This window comes from Lipotes vexillifer, unplaced genomic scaffold (assembly GCF_000442215.2).
Source record: "Lipotes vexillifer unplaced genomic scaffold, Lipotes_vexillifer_v1.1 scaffold1539, whole genome shotgun sequence".
In the NCBI taxonomy this organism is placed as follows: domain Eukaryota; kingdom Metazoa; phylum Chordata; class Mammalia; order Artiodactyla; family Lipotidae; genus Lipotes; species Lipotes vexillifer.
In genome coordinates this window covers 377,028-391,397 of record NW_006771793.1, presented here as the reverse complement: position 1 = coordinate 391,397, position 14,370 = coordinate 377,028, and positions in this window count along the sequence as shown.

The following is a 14,370-nucleotide window of genomic DNA, read 5'->3' as shown; positions in this document are numbered from 1 at the left end:
AGTTGTCATCTTTCAGAATCTTTAAAAAGTAGGGTTAAAAAATAAGTGGGGCTGGATTTAAAGACAATTCCAAAAAGTGATTGGGGGCAGATTTCCTGGCTTATGTTTCCACCATCTAAGGCAATTAATTCTGAAGGCCCAGTGGAGTTTGGATTATATACTGGGATACGTTTATCCAAAAATCAGTCGCATTAACATAAACTTGACATTTATAAAAAGTCTCAGCAAATGGAAAATTAGCTCCACAGTCAATTTAAAGAAACACAAAGGTTTACTTACTAATGGTTAAGATGCTATCAATAACAATGTTCTTAAGGGAAAATGTTCCACCCTTCTTGGATTTTTTTTTTCTTTGTTAAAATTATGTTAGCTAGAAGATATTTTGCCCAAAAGATACCGTTAGAAAGGCCTTTAAAAATATCATAATTTATTCTAGAGTCTTCATTTTCTAACACTTCTTTTGCTGTTATTAAATTCAGCTTCTATCAGTGTCTAAAAAGTTGATAATCACTCCATTGTCATATTATTACTCTTATTTTATTTTTCAGTACAACTTTCTCAGGGAGATGCCTGTTTACATTGTGATCATCATATTATACCTGAAGTTGCATTTCTTAATGTAACTTTGGATTTCTGCTTATTGCTCAAAAGAAGAAATTCTGAACAGAAATCAACAAATTATATTGCATAGTTACCTAAAAGGCTAAGGATTCCCCAAATAGTTTCAAACATGTTGACTAATTTGAGCATTCCAATTAGTTTCTCCCCATACCACATACTTTTCCACAGGGAAGGCATATTTTACATAATGATATTTACAGAGAAAAATCTGTCATTTGGAAAGAGAGCTATAAAATATAGTATGTTTCAGTCTACTTTCAGCTTTTATTTTATGGTGAAAAAGAAAAATAATTTTGGCAATTACTTGTCAAAAAATCCCTTCGATTATTTTCAATGTTTTAGGGTAACCAAAATATTTTACTAAATGGGGTTTTTGACCTAAATGTTAATTTAAAAATAGTTTCTTTCACATTTTCAATTCTACACTCTCCCCAGTTATGTTAAGATCACCTGAATGATACAAAACGTTGCTAACTTATGCTGACTTAAAAGAAACCATAAAAGCACAATTCTATGGACTGAAACTACACGACTGTAATTCTAATTAACAAGATTAAGTCCATGAGATATTTTTCAATGAGCACTTTTAAGTTACCACAGTTTTCCCACACTTTACTGAAAACCTCTGAGGGCACTGTAGAGAAATATTATCGTTTCTTTGGTACAAAACATTAGTATCAAAAAGTTAAAACTGTCCTTTGGAGGCAAAAGATATGAACAAGATTCCCTTTCCATTATGGGAAATAGCTTGACGTATATGGCAGAAGGAATGGCAAAGGGCTCAGTTTTCCTAATGGCTTTAAACATAACTTTTTACTTTAGCTAAAGCCAATCTTACATTGAAAGTACAATTTTTGTAAACCTCTGTGGTTACTAAACATACATTACTGAAACGGACAGTAAAATTTCAAAATTAGCTGTATACCCATTATCACAAATCTGGAATACTTTGGGAGAAATAGTGGGATAAAAAATCTACACAGTACACTGAGAAACCCAAAACAGATGTCTCCTAAAATTCAGTATATTTACATACTTGTAAATAGTATATCTTTCCAAAACATGACATTTCTTCTTTAGGATAGTTTGTGTGTGTCCATGGGATAGTGGGGGTGGGAGAGGGAGAATACATTTAATTCAAACTTAAATGCTTGATGAAACTAAGATCAAGTCCTTAAAGTTATTCCAAGAGCAACAGAACATTTCTATTTGAAGAGACATTTGAGTGAATAAAGATTGTTCATTTGATTTAAGTTGATTTATTTTCACACTTTTGCATGCATCCTGTGGAATATTTGCTCAATACTCACTCATGGTTTTTATATTTTTAAAGATTTCAGAGATTGATACATAAAAATACAAGCCAGGGCTGTTTTCAAATATCTTTCTGCAGGAAGATGGCTGAATTTGGAGGCTTCAGCCCTTCTCTTATTTTATGGCTTCCTAGCTTGCTTTGGAATTCTCAGCAGAGTATAGTCAGGTAGTAGTTACAAAACATTGGAAACATAGGGAAAGTCTTCAAGAATCTGAAGTTAATATTTCCAAACAGGATCAACCCATTTTTTCCCTTAGATTTAGAAGTTGACATGAAAACCAAATGATAACTTCTATTGCTATTTTAGCAACGGCATATCAAAGCCCCAAATACAAATTGATAAAATATTTTTCCATCTAAAGCTACCCTTGCATAAATTGTTTTCTTAGTAAAATAACATAATAAAGAAAGGAAAAAAGAGATGGAGGGAGGGAGAGAGGGAAAGGGGAAGATTTCTAAATGGGCATGTTACCATCCTAACAGCAATTTCATCTTAAAAAAAAGGGAAAACAAACCAACAAACAAACTAAAAAAACTCTTTAACATTGCTTCATCTTTGTTTTTATTTGTGAAATTTAAAGTTATGAAAGCCTATGGTTTAGTTACAGGGAATATCAATGTGAGAGGTTGATACCAAATAGAGCACATATTATACTTTAAGTAAATGGTTCTGCAATACTTCGATTACAGATTATTAACTGAAAGTGATCATAAATTTGGATTATTTCCAGTTTAGCTAAAACATAAGCATACGCTCTCTCATAAGAAGAAATCTTAAAAAGTAACTCTAAAATTAATGATGATTTCATGAAGTAATGTTGACAAATGATTCCAGCTCATTCTATTGATATTTCTTTTATTATAAAGAATATTCTAGGATTATGTTTCCTATCAAAATAAATTAGTACTTAAACTCCAATATTTTGATTTTTTTCTTCACCTAGTCTAATCAAAACACTTTATCTCATAAAAGAGGAAATGGATGCTTAGAAAATTTAAGTGACTTTGCCTGAAACCCACTAAAAATATAGAGTTAGAGCCCGGAGTCAATTCACAGTCACAAGCGGGGACCAGTTTCAATCATCATTTCCTCTTCTTTCAGGTGCTCCGAGAAGCTCATGAGGCTACACTTCTTTTTCCAACTTTCAGGACTGTCATTATTGCTCCAGGCTCTTTCTATTTTTTGGTTCATCATATGAATTTATTTTTATTTTGTTTTAGCCAAAAGATAACACCTAGATTTGTACAATCTTTCATTATAACATCATGTATCTCCTAATAGGTTTTAATCTCCTTTACCTTTTGGTTTTAAAAAATGCATTTAAGGGACTTCCCTTGTGGTCCAGTGGTTAAGACTCCATACTTCCACTGCCGGGGGCACAGGTTCAATCCCCACCCCCCAAAATGCATTTAAGCACCTAGAACTTCCCAGGTCCTTCGGATCAATGTCATCACACTGGTGCCACAGGGACAGTGAATCTCCTGTCCAGCCCTCCCTGCCCATCCACCCCAAAGCCACTGGCAAGTACATTTGATCTTAATGTCATAAAACATCAACCTCCATTCATTTGTATTTTGAAGGGCAAGGATGCTTAATGAATTTTTTCTTTGCTATTTTTTTCTGGGACTAGCAGTGGAATGCTTTCTGTTTTGTAATAAATAAAAACTTTTATTCCTTTAATCCTTAAACCCCTGGATACTTTTTCTTCCTTCCTTCTCCCCCTCCCCTGACTCTCCCCCTCCTCCTGTTTCTTCTCCAAAAATAGCTACCTTATTTTTCATTATTTGGAAGGAAGAAGGGGAAATATAACTTGGAAACAGAAGAAAGCATTACCTGCAGAACTATACATTGGACCTTAAAATTGTATTTTCTCAATATATCTTCCCATTATTGAACTGATATTCAAAAAGATCAAAAGCTCAAGTTTCATTTGATCCACATGAGAGATACGTAACAATATATTGTGCGAGATGTTTACCAACATGTGTTATTAATATAGACATTTAGGTTATGGAGTAGCTATGACAAAAGTTCGGATTTTGCTATTTATGGCTTTCCCTCTTGCCTTTCACCTCCAACCAAATCTGTAATACACCAACGTGTAGATCATTGGATTCTTAAAATACAAAACTATTCTAAATATCTAGAAGAGTGGAATATGAGAAGTGGGAAGTCCATAAAGATGAAAAAACAAATTTTCTGAAGTCTTTTCAGACCAGCAACAAAGCTCATCACAGAGGTCTGCGACTCTTCAATAGAGTCTGTGCTTCATCAGACATCAGAAGCTGTCCTTGGCCCCTGTCCTCTCCTGTGACAGAGTTGTGGCCCCATTTTTGCCTCTACAACTATGAGAAGAATCCATAAACAAAACGGTGTGTTAGTTTTTTTTATATCTGTGATCCTTGATAAGAAGATTGAGGGAGTAGATTTCCCAGAAATAAAAGAAGTAATAGGTGACAGTTAAGTTGGGTTGTTTGAATGCATAATTCATTGAAAGCGATTTTCCTGCATCATTTTATTAAGTGAAAGGAAGATACTTAGAAAAGGTCAGATAGAATACTTTTTTTATTCTAAATGAGGAATAGCCAAATTAAAAATCATTTTCCTTCCATTTAAAACAGACCAGTCACCTAGTAAGATGACTCTGAGAGCCAATTGCAAGATGACAGCCGCTGACCCTTTGTGCTGTCAAGGCCAGAGATGGCTGTGCTCACCTAACGATATTCCTTCACTTCAGGCTCCTGTGAGGATGTAACCTAAAGGGGCTGATTTCGGGGTGGGTTCATTTCTGTTTCTTTTTTCCCTTATGTATTTATGTTTTTTTTAATTGAAGTATAGTTGATTCACAATGTTGTGTTAGTTTCAGGTGTACAGCACAGTGTTTCAGATATATATGTATATATAAATTTTTTTCAGAATCTTTTCCATTGTAGGTATTACAAGATACTGGATATAGTTCATTTCTTCTAAGGAATATTCCAAGGGATCTCTTAGCTCTCTTCCAGGGTTCAAGTGACAGCTTTCAGGTGTAGGGCCAAGGGCCAGAGCAAGTCCTCTGACCTAGAGAGGTGCCTGGTCCCTGGCCAGGCATTTTTTGTCTCAAGGAGGACTCAGCACATCCATTAGAAACAGAAAGTCTGTCTCCAAGGAAGCTGAGAGGCAGCTGAGCACGCGAAGGAGCCCTTGTCTGCAGCTCCTGGCTGTCTGCTGAGGGTATAATTACAGGCTGGAAAAATTCAGCCCCATAGAGGTACACGGGCCTGAGTTACAACATAGCAATTAATTAGAGCAGCCCATACTCAAAGTCCTGAAATATGAACACGTTTTCAGGACAAATGGAATTAATTTATAATGTATAGTAGGCAGTGTGCCCATTGCCGTGCCTTTTGGACAAGCAAAATAATTAAAAGCCTACATATTCTATCAACTCTATGTGAATTTTTGGACCAATTTCTAGAACTCTTTTTGGGATTAAATATAGCACATGCTTTTTAAACTTGACAAGTAAAATCTGTATAGCACAGGGAAATATGCTAGATATCTTGTAATAACCTATAATGGAAAATAATATGAAAAAGAATGTGTCTATCTATCTATCTATATGTATACATATATATGTATGTATGTATAACTGAATCACTTAGCTGTACACTTGAAACTAACACAACATTGTAAATTAATTATACTTCAGTTTTTAAAAATCTGCTAAATAGATTAGATTCTCGCTATCATACATAGAAATAGACTAAATAATGAAGTATAAGAAAGGCCCAAGACTCCTATTTGGAGTCTTTTGAAAAAGCAGCTTCCTTTCTCTGGTGAGGCTGAAAGGCATGCTCTGGTATTACATTGAATCTGTGGCCACCTTGACAATGAATTATTAGGTGATTTGAAAATGTTCTTTTCAGAAATGCCATCATATTTATTGAAAATTCCAGAGAATATGCTGAATGTAGAAAATTATTAATAGAAAATATTGATCAATAAGGTATATAATAAAGCACAGTCTTTAATGCTACGATGTACCCTCTTGCTGAGGATGATTATAAACATACCCAGAATTTGGGTTGAGATTATCAATAGTGATAAATCATTTCCTCCAAAGGTGGATAGTTTATAGAGGTTACATGATCTGCCTGGTAATGTTTTGGTGTGTTTGTGAGACCAAACAGTAGTTTGGAGTAGACAAATTCTGTGACAGGAAACTATTTTCATTTCACTGATTGGTTATTTGATAAAATACTGCTATATATTATGAGCATAAGTGCAGAAAAATCCGTAACACAGACTAGGACTAAAATGTTTCTGGTTCTGTTATCTACAAAACAGAAACAGACTCACAAAGAGAAGAGACTGTGGTTGCCAAGGGGGATGGGTGGTTGGGAGGGATGGAGTGGGAGTTTGGGGTCAGCAGATGCAAACTATTACACATAGAATGGATAAACAACTAGGTCCTACTGTAAAGTACAGGGAACTATAGTCAATATCCTGTGATAAACCATAATGGAAAAGAATATGAAAAAGAATGTGTGTGTGTGTGTGTGTGTGTGTGTGTGTGTATAACTGAATCACTGTGCTGTACAGCAGAAATTAACACAATGTTTTAAATCAACTATACTTCAATAAAATAAATTTCAAAAAAATGTTTCATGTTCTATGAGTGGGATGGCTATGCATGATATGCCTTTTAAAAAATAAGCCTAGGACTTCTCTTTTTATTATTCTTTATGTATTTTCTTAGGTAAAACTTTCCTCGTGTCCCTTTCTATCCTACGTTGCCTTCTTGGTGTTGAGCTGTTGTTGTCATAAGGGCTGTAGATTGGGAAGAAAATTGAGCATTCATTTTGTTGTGTTTCTTTTCTTTGACCTATAACCATGAATCTATCCATGGCATACAGTAAGTAACTTGTACTGAATATTGTGTATACATCAGATATACATTCAGCTATGTGTGTTAATTCTCTCAACATCTCTCAACACCTGAATTTGGCAGGCTCTCTTATTATCAAATCTACATCCTCATCAAGGTTTACATCAACAGTCTGGATAATTCCTCTCACTTTGTCGCCTAGCTCTCTTCTCCTTGTTCACTCCGCTCCAGTCACACACGTCTTCCTGCTGTTAATAGAATGTGCCAAATACGAATGACCTCATGGCCTTTGCACGTATGGTTTCTTCTGTCTAGAATATTTAGCCATCAGTTACCCCATGGCTCATTTTTCTCACTTCATTCATGTCTCTTGTCAAAGATGGCCTTTTGAGAGAGGACTTCCCTCACCACTCTATCAAAATTAGTATCCAAGTTGGCAGGACTAGTCAGGAGCTAAGCTGGGATTCAGTCTTGGCCAGTGTGATGCCACAGTCTGTGCTAAACAGGGGTCAGGAAACTACAACCCACTGGCCAAGTTCAGCCCAATGTTTGCTCTTGTAAATAAAGTTTTATTGGAACACACACATACAAAAAATAAAATAAAATAGTACCCTGGTTACTCTCTCTATCCATTTTCTCAATTTTGCTTAATTGCAGATATCACCATAGGACATTATGTTAGATTTGAATGCAGTCATTTAATAAATAGATCACAAACCCCTGATAGATGCCAGCTGCATTCTAGGGCCTTGGGACAGAGTAGAGGATAAAACAGACAAATGTCTCTCCCCTCCTGAAGTTTACCCTTTAGTGAGGAAGATGTAACATAAACAAGACAAATAAGTAAAGATAGGGTATGTTAGCATTAAGGACCAAAGATTTTAAAACAATCAGGCAGAAAAGGGAATAAAGATGTGACAATGGTGGGATTGAAATTTAAAGTTGGTATCCAGTAAAGGTGACTTTTAAATACGAATCTTAAATTCTGGGAAGGGGCTAGCCCTTTGTCCATGTATAGGAAGAAAATTCCAAGAAGAAGGAAGACCTCACTATAGGTGGAGGAAGCAGAGGGCCCATGTCACTTATCAGCTGATTGTCTGTCCCCTAGCATGAGAATTCACCACCAAGAGAGCAGAAGTTTTCGTTGTCTGGTTCACTGATAAATCCCCAGAGCCTAGGACTGAAAGCTCCCACTAAGCATGTTTGAATGAATTAAATATGGTAAAATTATGCACAGTTTACAAGTGAAGAAGCTGAGGCACAGCAGTTGAGTAAAACCTGCCCAAAGTACCCAGCTGGACATAAGTAAGTACCCAGCTGGACATAAGTGGTGATATACACTTTGAACAACACCAAAAATCTAAGCCACAGCCTGAGTTCTCACTACTGTCTTCAGATGTTCTGGGAGTCCCCAGTTCTCTCTGAAGGTAAGAACACAAGGTATGGAGACTAAACACTGAACTGGGAATCAGAAAAGATGACAAAAAGAAGAAAAGAAAGGAACTATCCTGGATTATCCATTTCATTCCCAATTTTAAATTTAGACTCAGATAGGCTAACACATGTCCAAAGTTTAATTCGAGAATTATCTGAATTGAAGACTGATGTGATCACCACTGGAGAGACTGGCAAGAGATAGGCAATTGGTTTTGGGCCCACCATATCACTCTATGACTTTGGGTAATATTTTCTCTCCATGCTGCAAAATGCAAAGACTGGACTGGATAATCCCTACATCTTTTTCCATTTTAATAGTCTCTTTTCTCTAAATATTAAGTCCCTGAGAATGCTCTGGAAAGTTTTGAACAATTCTTGTCCATTAAAGAGGTAAACAACCTGATTAAAAAATGGGCAGTAGAATTGAATAGACATTTTTCCAAAGAGGAAATGCAGATGGTCAACAGGCACATGAAAAGATGCTCAACGTCGCAAATCATCAGGGAAATGCAGATCAAAACCACAATGAGATATCATATCACACCTGCCAGAATGGCTATCACTAAAAAGAACACAAACAACAAATGTTAGCAAAGATGTGGATAAAAGGGACCACCTGTACACTGCTGGTGGGAATGTAAATTGGTGCAGACACTATGGAAAACAGTGTGGAAGTTTCTCTAAAAACTAAAAATAAAACTACCACATGACACAGCTACTACACTGCTGGGTAAATATCCAAAAAACAAACAAACTCCAAAACACTAATTTGTAAAGACACATGCACCCCAATGTTCATTGTACCACTGTTTACAATAGGCAAGACATGGAAACAACTTAAGTGTTCATCAACAGAGGAATGGATAAAGAAGATGTGGTACATATACACAGTGGAATATTACTCAGCCATAAAAAAACCAAATGAAATTCTGCCATTTGCAGCAACATAGAAGGACTTGAAGGGCATTATGCTAAGTGAAATCAGTCAGGCAGAGAAAGACAAATACAGTATATTACTCACATGTGGAATCTAAAAATTACAAGAAGCTAGTGAATATAACAAAAGGCAAGCAGACTCACAGATAAAGAGAACAAACTAGTGGTTATCAGTGGGGAGAAGGAAGGGAGGAGGGACAATACAGGGGTAGGGGATTATACATGCAAACTATTAAGTATAAAATAAGCTACAGGGATATATTGTAGAAGACAAGGAATATAGTAAATATTTTATAATAACAATAAATGAAATATAACCTTTAAAAATTTGGAATCACTATATTGTACACCTGTAAGTTATATAATATCGTACATCAACTATACTTCACTTAAAAACAAATAAAGAAAATAAAAATGAATAAATAAATAAATAGATGAGTAGAAATTATCCATAAACAGAAATGGATAGAGGTGTTCCAAGGAGAAAGGGTTTTTTTTTGAAATATGTTTTATTTTTATTTTTTAATTGTATATTGGAGTATAGTTGATTAACAATGTTGTGTTAGTTTCAGGTATACAGCAAAGTGATTCAGTTATACATATACATGTATCTATTGTTTTTCAAATTCTTTTCCCATTTAGGTTATTATAGAATTTTGAGCAGAGTTCCCTGTGCTATACAGTAGGTCCTTGTTGGTTACCTATTTTAAATACAGTAGTGTGTACATGTCCATCCCAAACTCCCAATCTATCCCTCCCCCTGAGAAAGGGATTTTTTTTTTTTTTTTGAGAAAGGGATTTTAAGAAAAGGCAACAGGGCATAACAATTCACATGTTAGGGAAATGGTACTCAAGTATTAGATAGGTAGGGCTGGAATATAAGATGGGGAGAGAGGCAAAGAAGATGTTTGAAGATGCTAAGTTCCTGAGCTCAGAAAATAAAGAGTTTTCCACACCGTGGTAGGAAGTTTGGACCCTATTTGCTAGGTAGCAGAAGTATGGACACTTTCTACAAAGAGTTCACGGGGGGCTGTTGTATATATTTCATGTGGTCACTGTGTGCTACAGCAACAGTTGGTTTCTTGTCCTTCCTAAAATGCTTTCTTTTTTTTTTTTTTTTTTTTTTTTTTTGGGGTTTTTGGGCTTTCTTTCCTGGAATTTTAGTTAATTATTTTAATTTTTTTTTTTTTTTTTTTTTTTTTTTTTTTTTGCGGTATGTGGGCCTCTCACCGTCGCGGCCTCTCCCATTGCGGAGCACAGGCTCCGGACGAGCAGGCTCAGCGGCCACGGCTCACGGGCCCAGCCGCTCCACGGCACGTGGGATCCTCCCAGACCGGGACACGAACCCGTATCCCCCGCATCGGCAGGCGGACTCTCAACCACTGCGCCACCAGGGAAGCCCCTAAAATGCTTTCTTTGACATGAATTGTTTCAATGAGAAAGATGAAAGAAGAGACAGAGCTTTAAAGACTGATTGGAAGAATTATACAGATGTAAAAAATAACATCAGAAGACCACTCTATTTCCCTTCCACTCTCTGTCCCACGTGAGGTCCTTGTAGACTGAGTCACGTGGTCCACACTCACACAGCTCATCACCAAGTGGAAGACAGTGTTAAACAAACACAGAAACTTGCTCTCCAAGTCACCTAACAGTATATAATGTCTAAGACTTAAGAGAGCAATTCTAAGTTGAATATGAAATTCTAGAATGTTCAAAAGGCCACCGGTACATGAGAAAGGTAATTGTTAAAAAGAGTTGCATTTATATGTGGAATCTAAAATAAGGCACAAAAGAACCTATCTGTGAAGCAGAAACAGACTCGAAGAACAGACTTGGGGCTGCCAAGGGGGAGGTGTGGGGAGGGATGGAGTAGGAGTTTGGGGTTAGTGGATGCAAACTATTATATTTCGGATGGATAAACAACAAGGTCCTACTGTATAGCACAGGGAACTATATTCAACGTCCTGGGATAAACCATAATGGAAGAATATGGAGAAGAATGTATATATATGCATAACTGTGTTGCTTTGCCATACAGCAGAAATTAAAACAATATTGTAAATCAACTATACTTCAATTTTAAAAAATTGTAAAAAAAAAGAGTTGCAGGTCTCCTTTAAATGGTTGGTTCAATGGTCAAGAAATTAAGGAACAAGAAAAGCTGCTTATAGAGAGTCCCCCCTGCCTACCTCCACCCCCAAATATCATTTATTTTTCCCATCCCTGTCTCTCCCCTCCTCCCCTTCATTCCTTGCCAGACTTTGCTGCAGCCAGCTGCATGAAAAGCTGAAAAAGCTTTCTTTACAGACTGAGATTCACCAGTCTTTACACAGTATTGCATTTCTTGAAGACTTACATGTCAAATAACCCATGTGTGCCCTTCATTTTTAACCAGAAATTGTGCTCTTCCCCCAGAATTATATATAATTCATTTGGTTGGTAACACATTAGCACCTCTACAATATAGGCCAATAAAAAATATTAAAATACAGTTTCTAGTAATAGGTTGTAAAATGCACTAACAGAATTTTGTAGAAATCCATTTCTGAACAGATAAGTCAAAAAGAAAAGAAAATACTCTGGGCTTAGACCATATTCGAAAATTCCAGCTACTTTCAAATCTAAATATGTAACTCATAGTGGATCAATACAGTTGACTTAGGCCAAACCAAATTACCACTGTAAAGAAGAGTGACCAAATTCTGGAAATTACTACAATGTCTACCAGAACATTGAATTCAAAAAATGAAATTCATTGTGTGTAATAGTGATTGTTTCAAAGAAGCAAGGGGATTATTGCATTGATGGTTTTGATGTGTCTGTGTATCACATATATCAATATTTTGGTAACATACCTGTATGTATATTTTAAAAATAATATCATTGCCTTGCTGTAAGTAGTGAATTCTTTTCAGAAATAAATTAATGTCATGTATAAGCTTTATCTTCCCCTTCCCATTAGATCCTCATATTTCCTAAGTGATGACAGTCATAGAACCCGCTTATTTTCCAATATTGTTCTTTCCCTTTCTCTGCCTTCGTGACTACCTTCATAATTTTTAAATTAAAGCCTTCTTTTACTCACCTACCCTCATATATTTTTTAGAATATATGTCTTACCTTCAAAATGTTCAAAGTTTTTAAGAACATTCAGGGTCTCACTTTTTGTGTACCTTTGTACAGTGAATATTTGGAAGTGACAAGAAGAGTATCACTGTAAAAGAAGAGCCACTTCACAACCTTGAAAACAGGCTCTGGAGAAATGTCTTCTAAGAATCAGAATGTAACCCTTCCAAACATGAATGACTATATCAGCGGTAAATGGCAGATTTTTTTCTTTTTAATGGCAGATTTTTTTTGCAAAGTGGATGACAGAGATAACTAGCTCAACCTTGTATGGAAAAAGACTATGCAATTAGTTAATCCATCATAACGAAATCAAATTTTATTATTTTAAATGGAGAAAGTGAGGACAAATAACCATTCTCCTTTGGAAATGAAATTGTCCTAATATTTCAGAATGTTTGAATTTTTAAAATGTGTACATACTAAAACTATAAACATAGGTATGTTTCTATTTTTCTCTGGTGAGCTCTATTTTGCTTGCATCTGAAAACAGTTCAAAATTATTATCTTTTACCAACAAAATATTTTTTTAATTCCTTTATTTTAGGTTTAAGTAATGATTAAGCTCTGCTCTCTTTTATGCTAATAAAACTGAAATGTGGAGTAAGTGAAATCAATTGGATAAAAGTAAAGCTTACTTAATAATTCATACTCCAGGAAAGAAGGACCATAGGGGCGTGGATGAGAGCTTGTTCGGGCACAGGCATTAGTGGGAGATTAGTATACAGGAGTCTCTAGGCTGAAATGAAGCCCCATGGTGGAAGAGGTGATAACAAATACACTTGTAATAAGAGGATATGATATCCATTTTCTTAGCAGAAACCTAGGAAGGTAAGGGTCTAGATTTTTTAAAAGCACTTCGTTTATACAATTATGTATTTTAACATTTACAGTGCATTTCTCCCCTTTCTTTTTGGAAAGACATTGAACTAAAAGGGGCAAAGATGTTTTGATGAGGTGACTACAGGGTGCAATTTTTAGGCCAGACAAAATGAAAGTTCAATTAATCACATTTGTACCTGTTCATTTGCATACGAGTGTATGGAAACTGCTGTCCAGTTCTTTGACACAAACTGGATTAATCCAAAAGATAGTAAGTAGTTAACTTTAGGGGATTTCCCCCTGTGTTGCACAAATGACATTTTTATTCACTAAAATTCAAACCTGGCTAAATTACAAATATATCTAGTGATAAGCACTGAATTTTTCTGTGGATAGATGATCACCATGTTGGAAACTACTAAAAAGTGATATTACTGGGAGTTGCTAATAAAGGTGAACTGAGGTGGCAACCCCTTAAGAGATCCAGATTAAAAGCACCCATGAAATTCCTACTATATCAGATCAGTACTAGCAGGATTGTATCTAAGCTTAAAAATATGTTTAATACTACAAAAGACACATGTGCTGTAACCTTATACTTAAGGAAACGTCTTGCAGTAAATTGTCTTAAGTGTAATGAGATTAAGGTCCAGATGATGGAGATCCGCTCTCAAACTCAACAAATCTAAAATTTGATACTTGTTCTCTAGGTAAAAGAAGTATGGCACAGGGCAGGTTTTATCCTTTACGTAGTTTCAAAAATATACATTCCATGGAGAGGGTTCAGACTTTATCTCTGGGGGGAAAATGCTGTATATTAACTTCAACAAAAACTGATGGCACCCATGGGAAGCATATGTTAAAAAATGAATCAGAGGACCTGAGTTTTTGCTATACCAACTATCAGCTATGAAATTCTTATCAAATGATGGAACCTCTCCCCTCCTACACTGTCTGTGGGAATGTAAGTTGGTGCAGCCACTATGGAGAACAGTATGGAGGTTCCTTATAAAACTAAAAATAGAGCTACCATATGATCCAGCAATCCCACTTCTGGGCATATATCTAGAGAACAACATGGTCCAAAAGGATACATGCACCCGATGTTCATTGCAGCACTGTTTACAATAGCCAAGACATGGAAGAAACCGAAATGTCTATCGACCGAGAAATGGATAAAGAAGATGTGAGGGCTTCCCTGGTGGCGCAGTGGCTGAGAGTCCGCCTGCCGATGCAGGG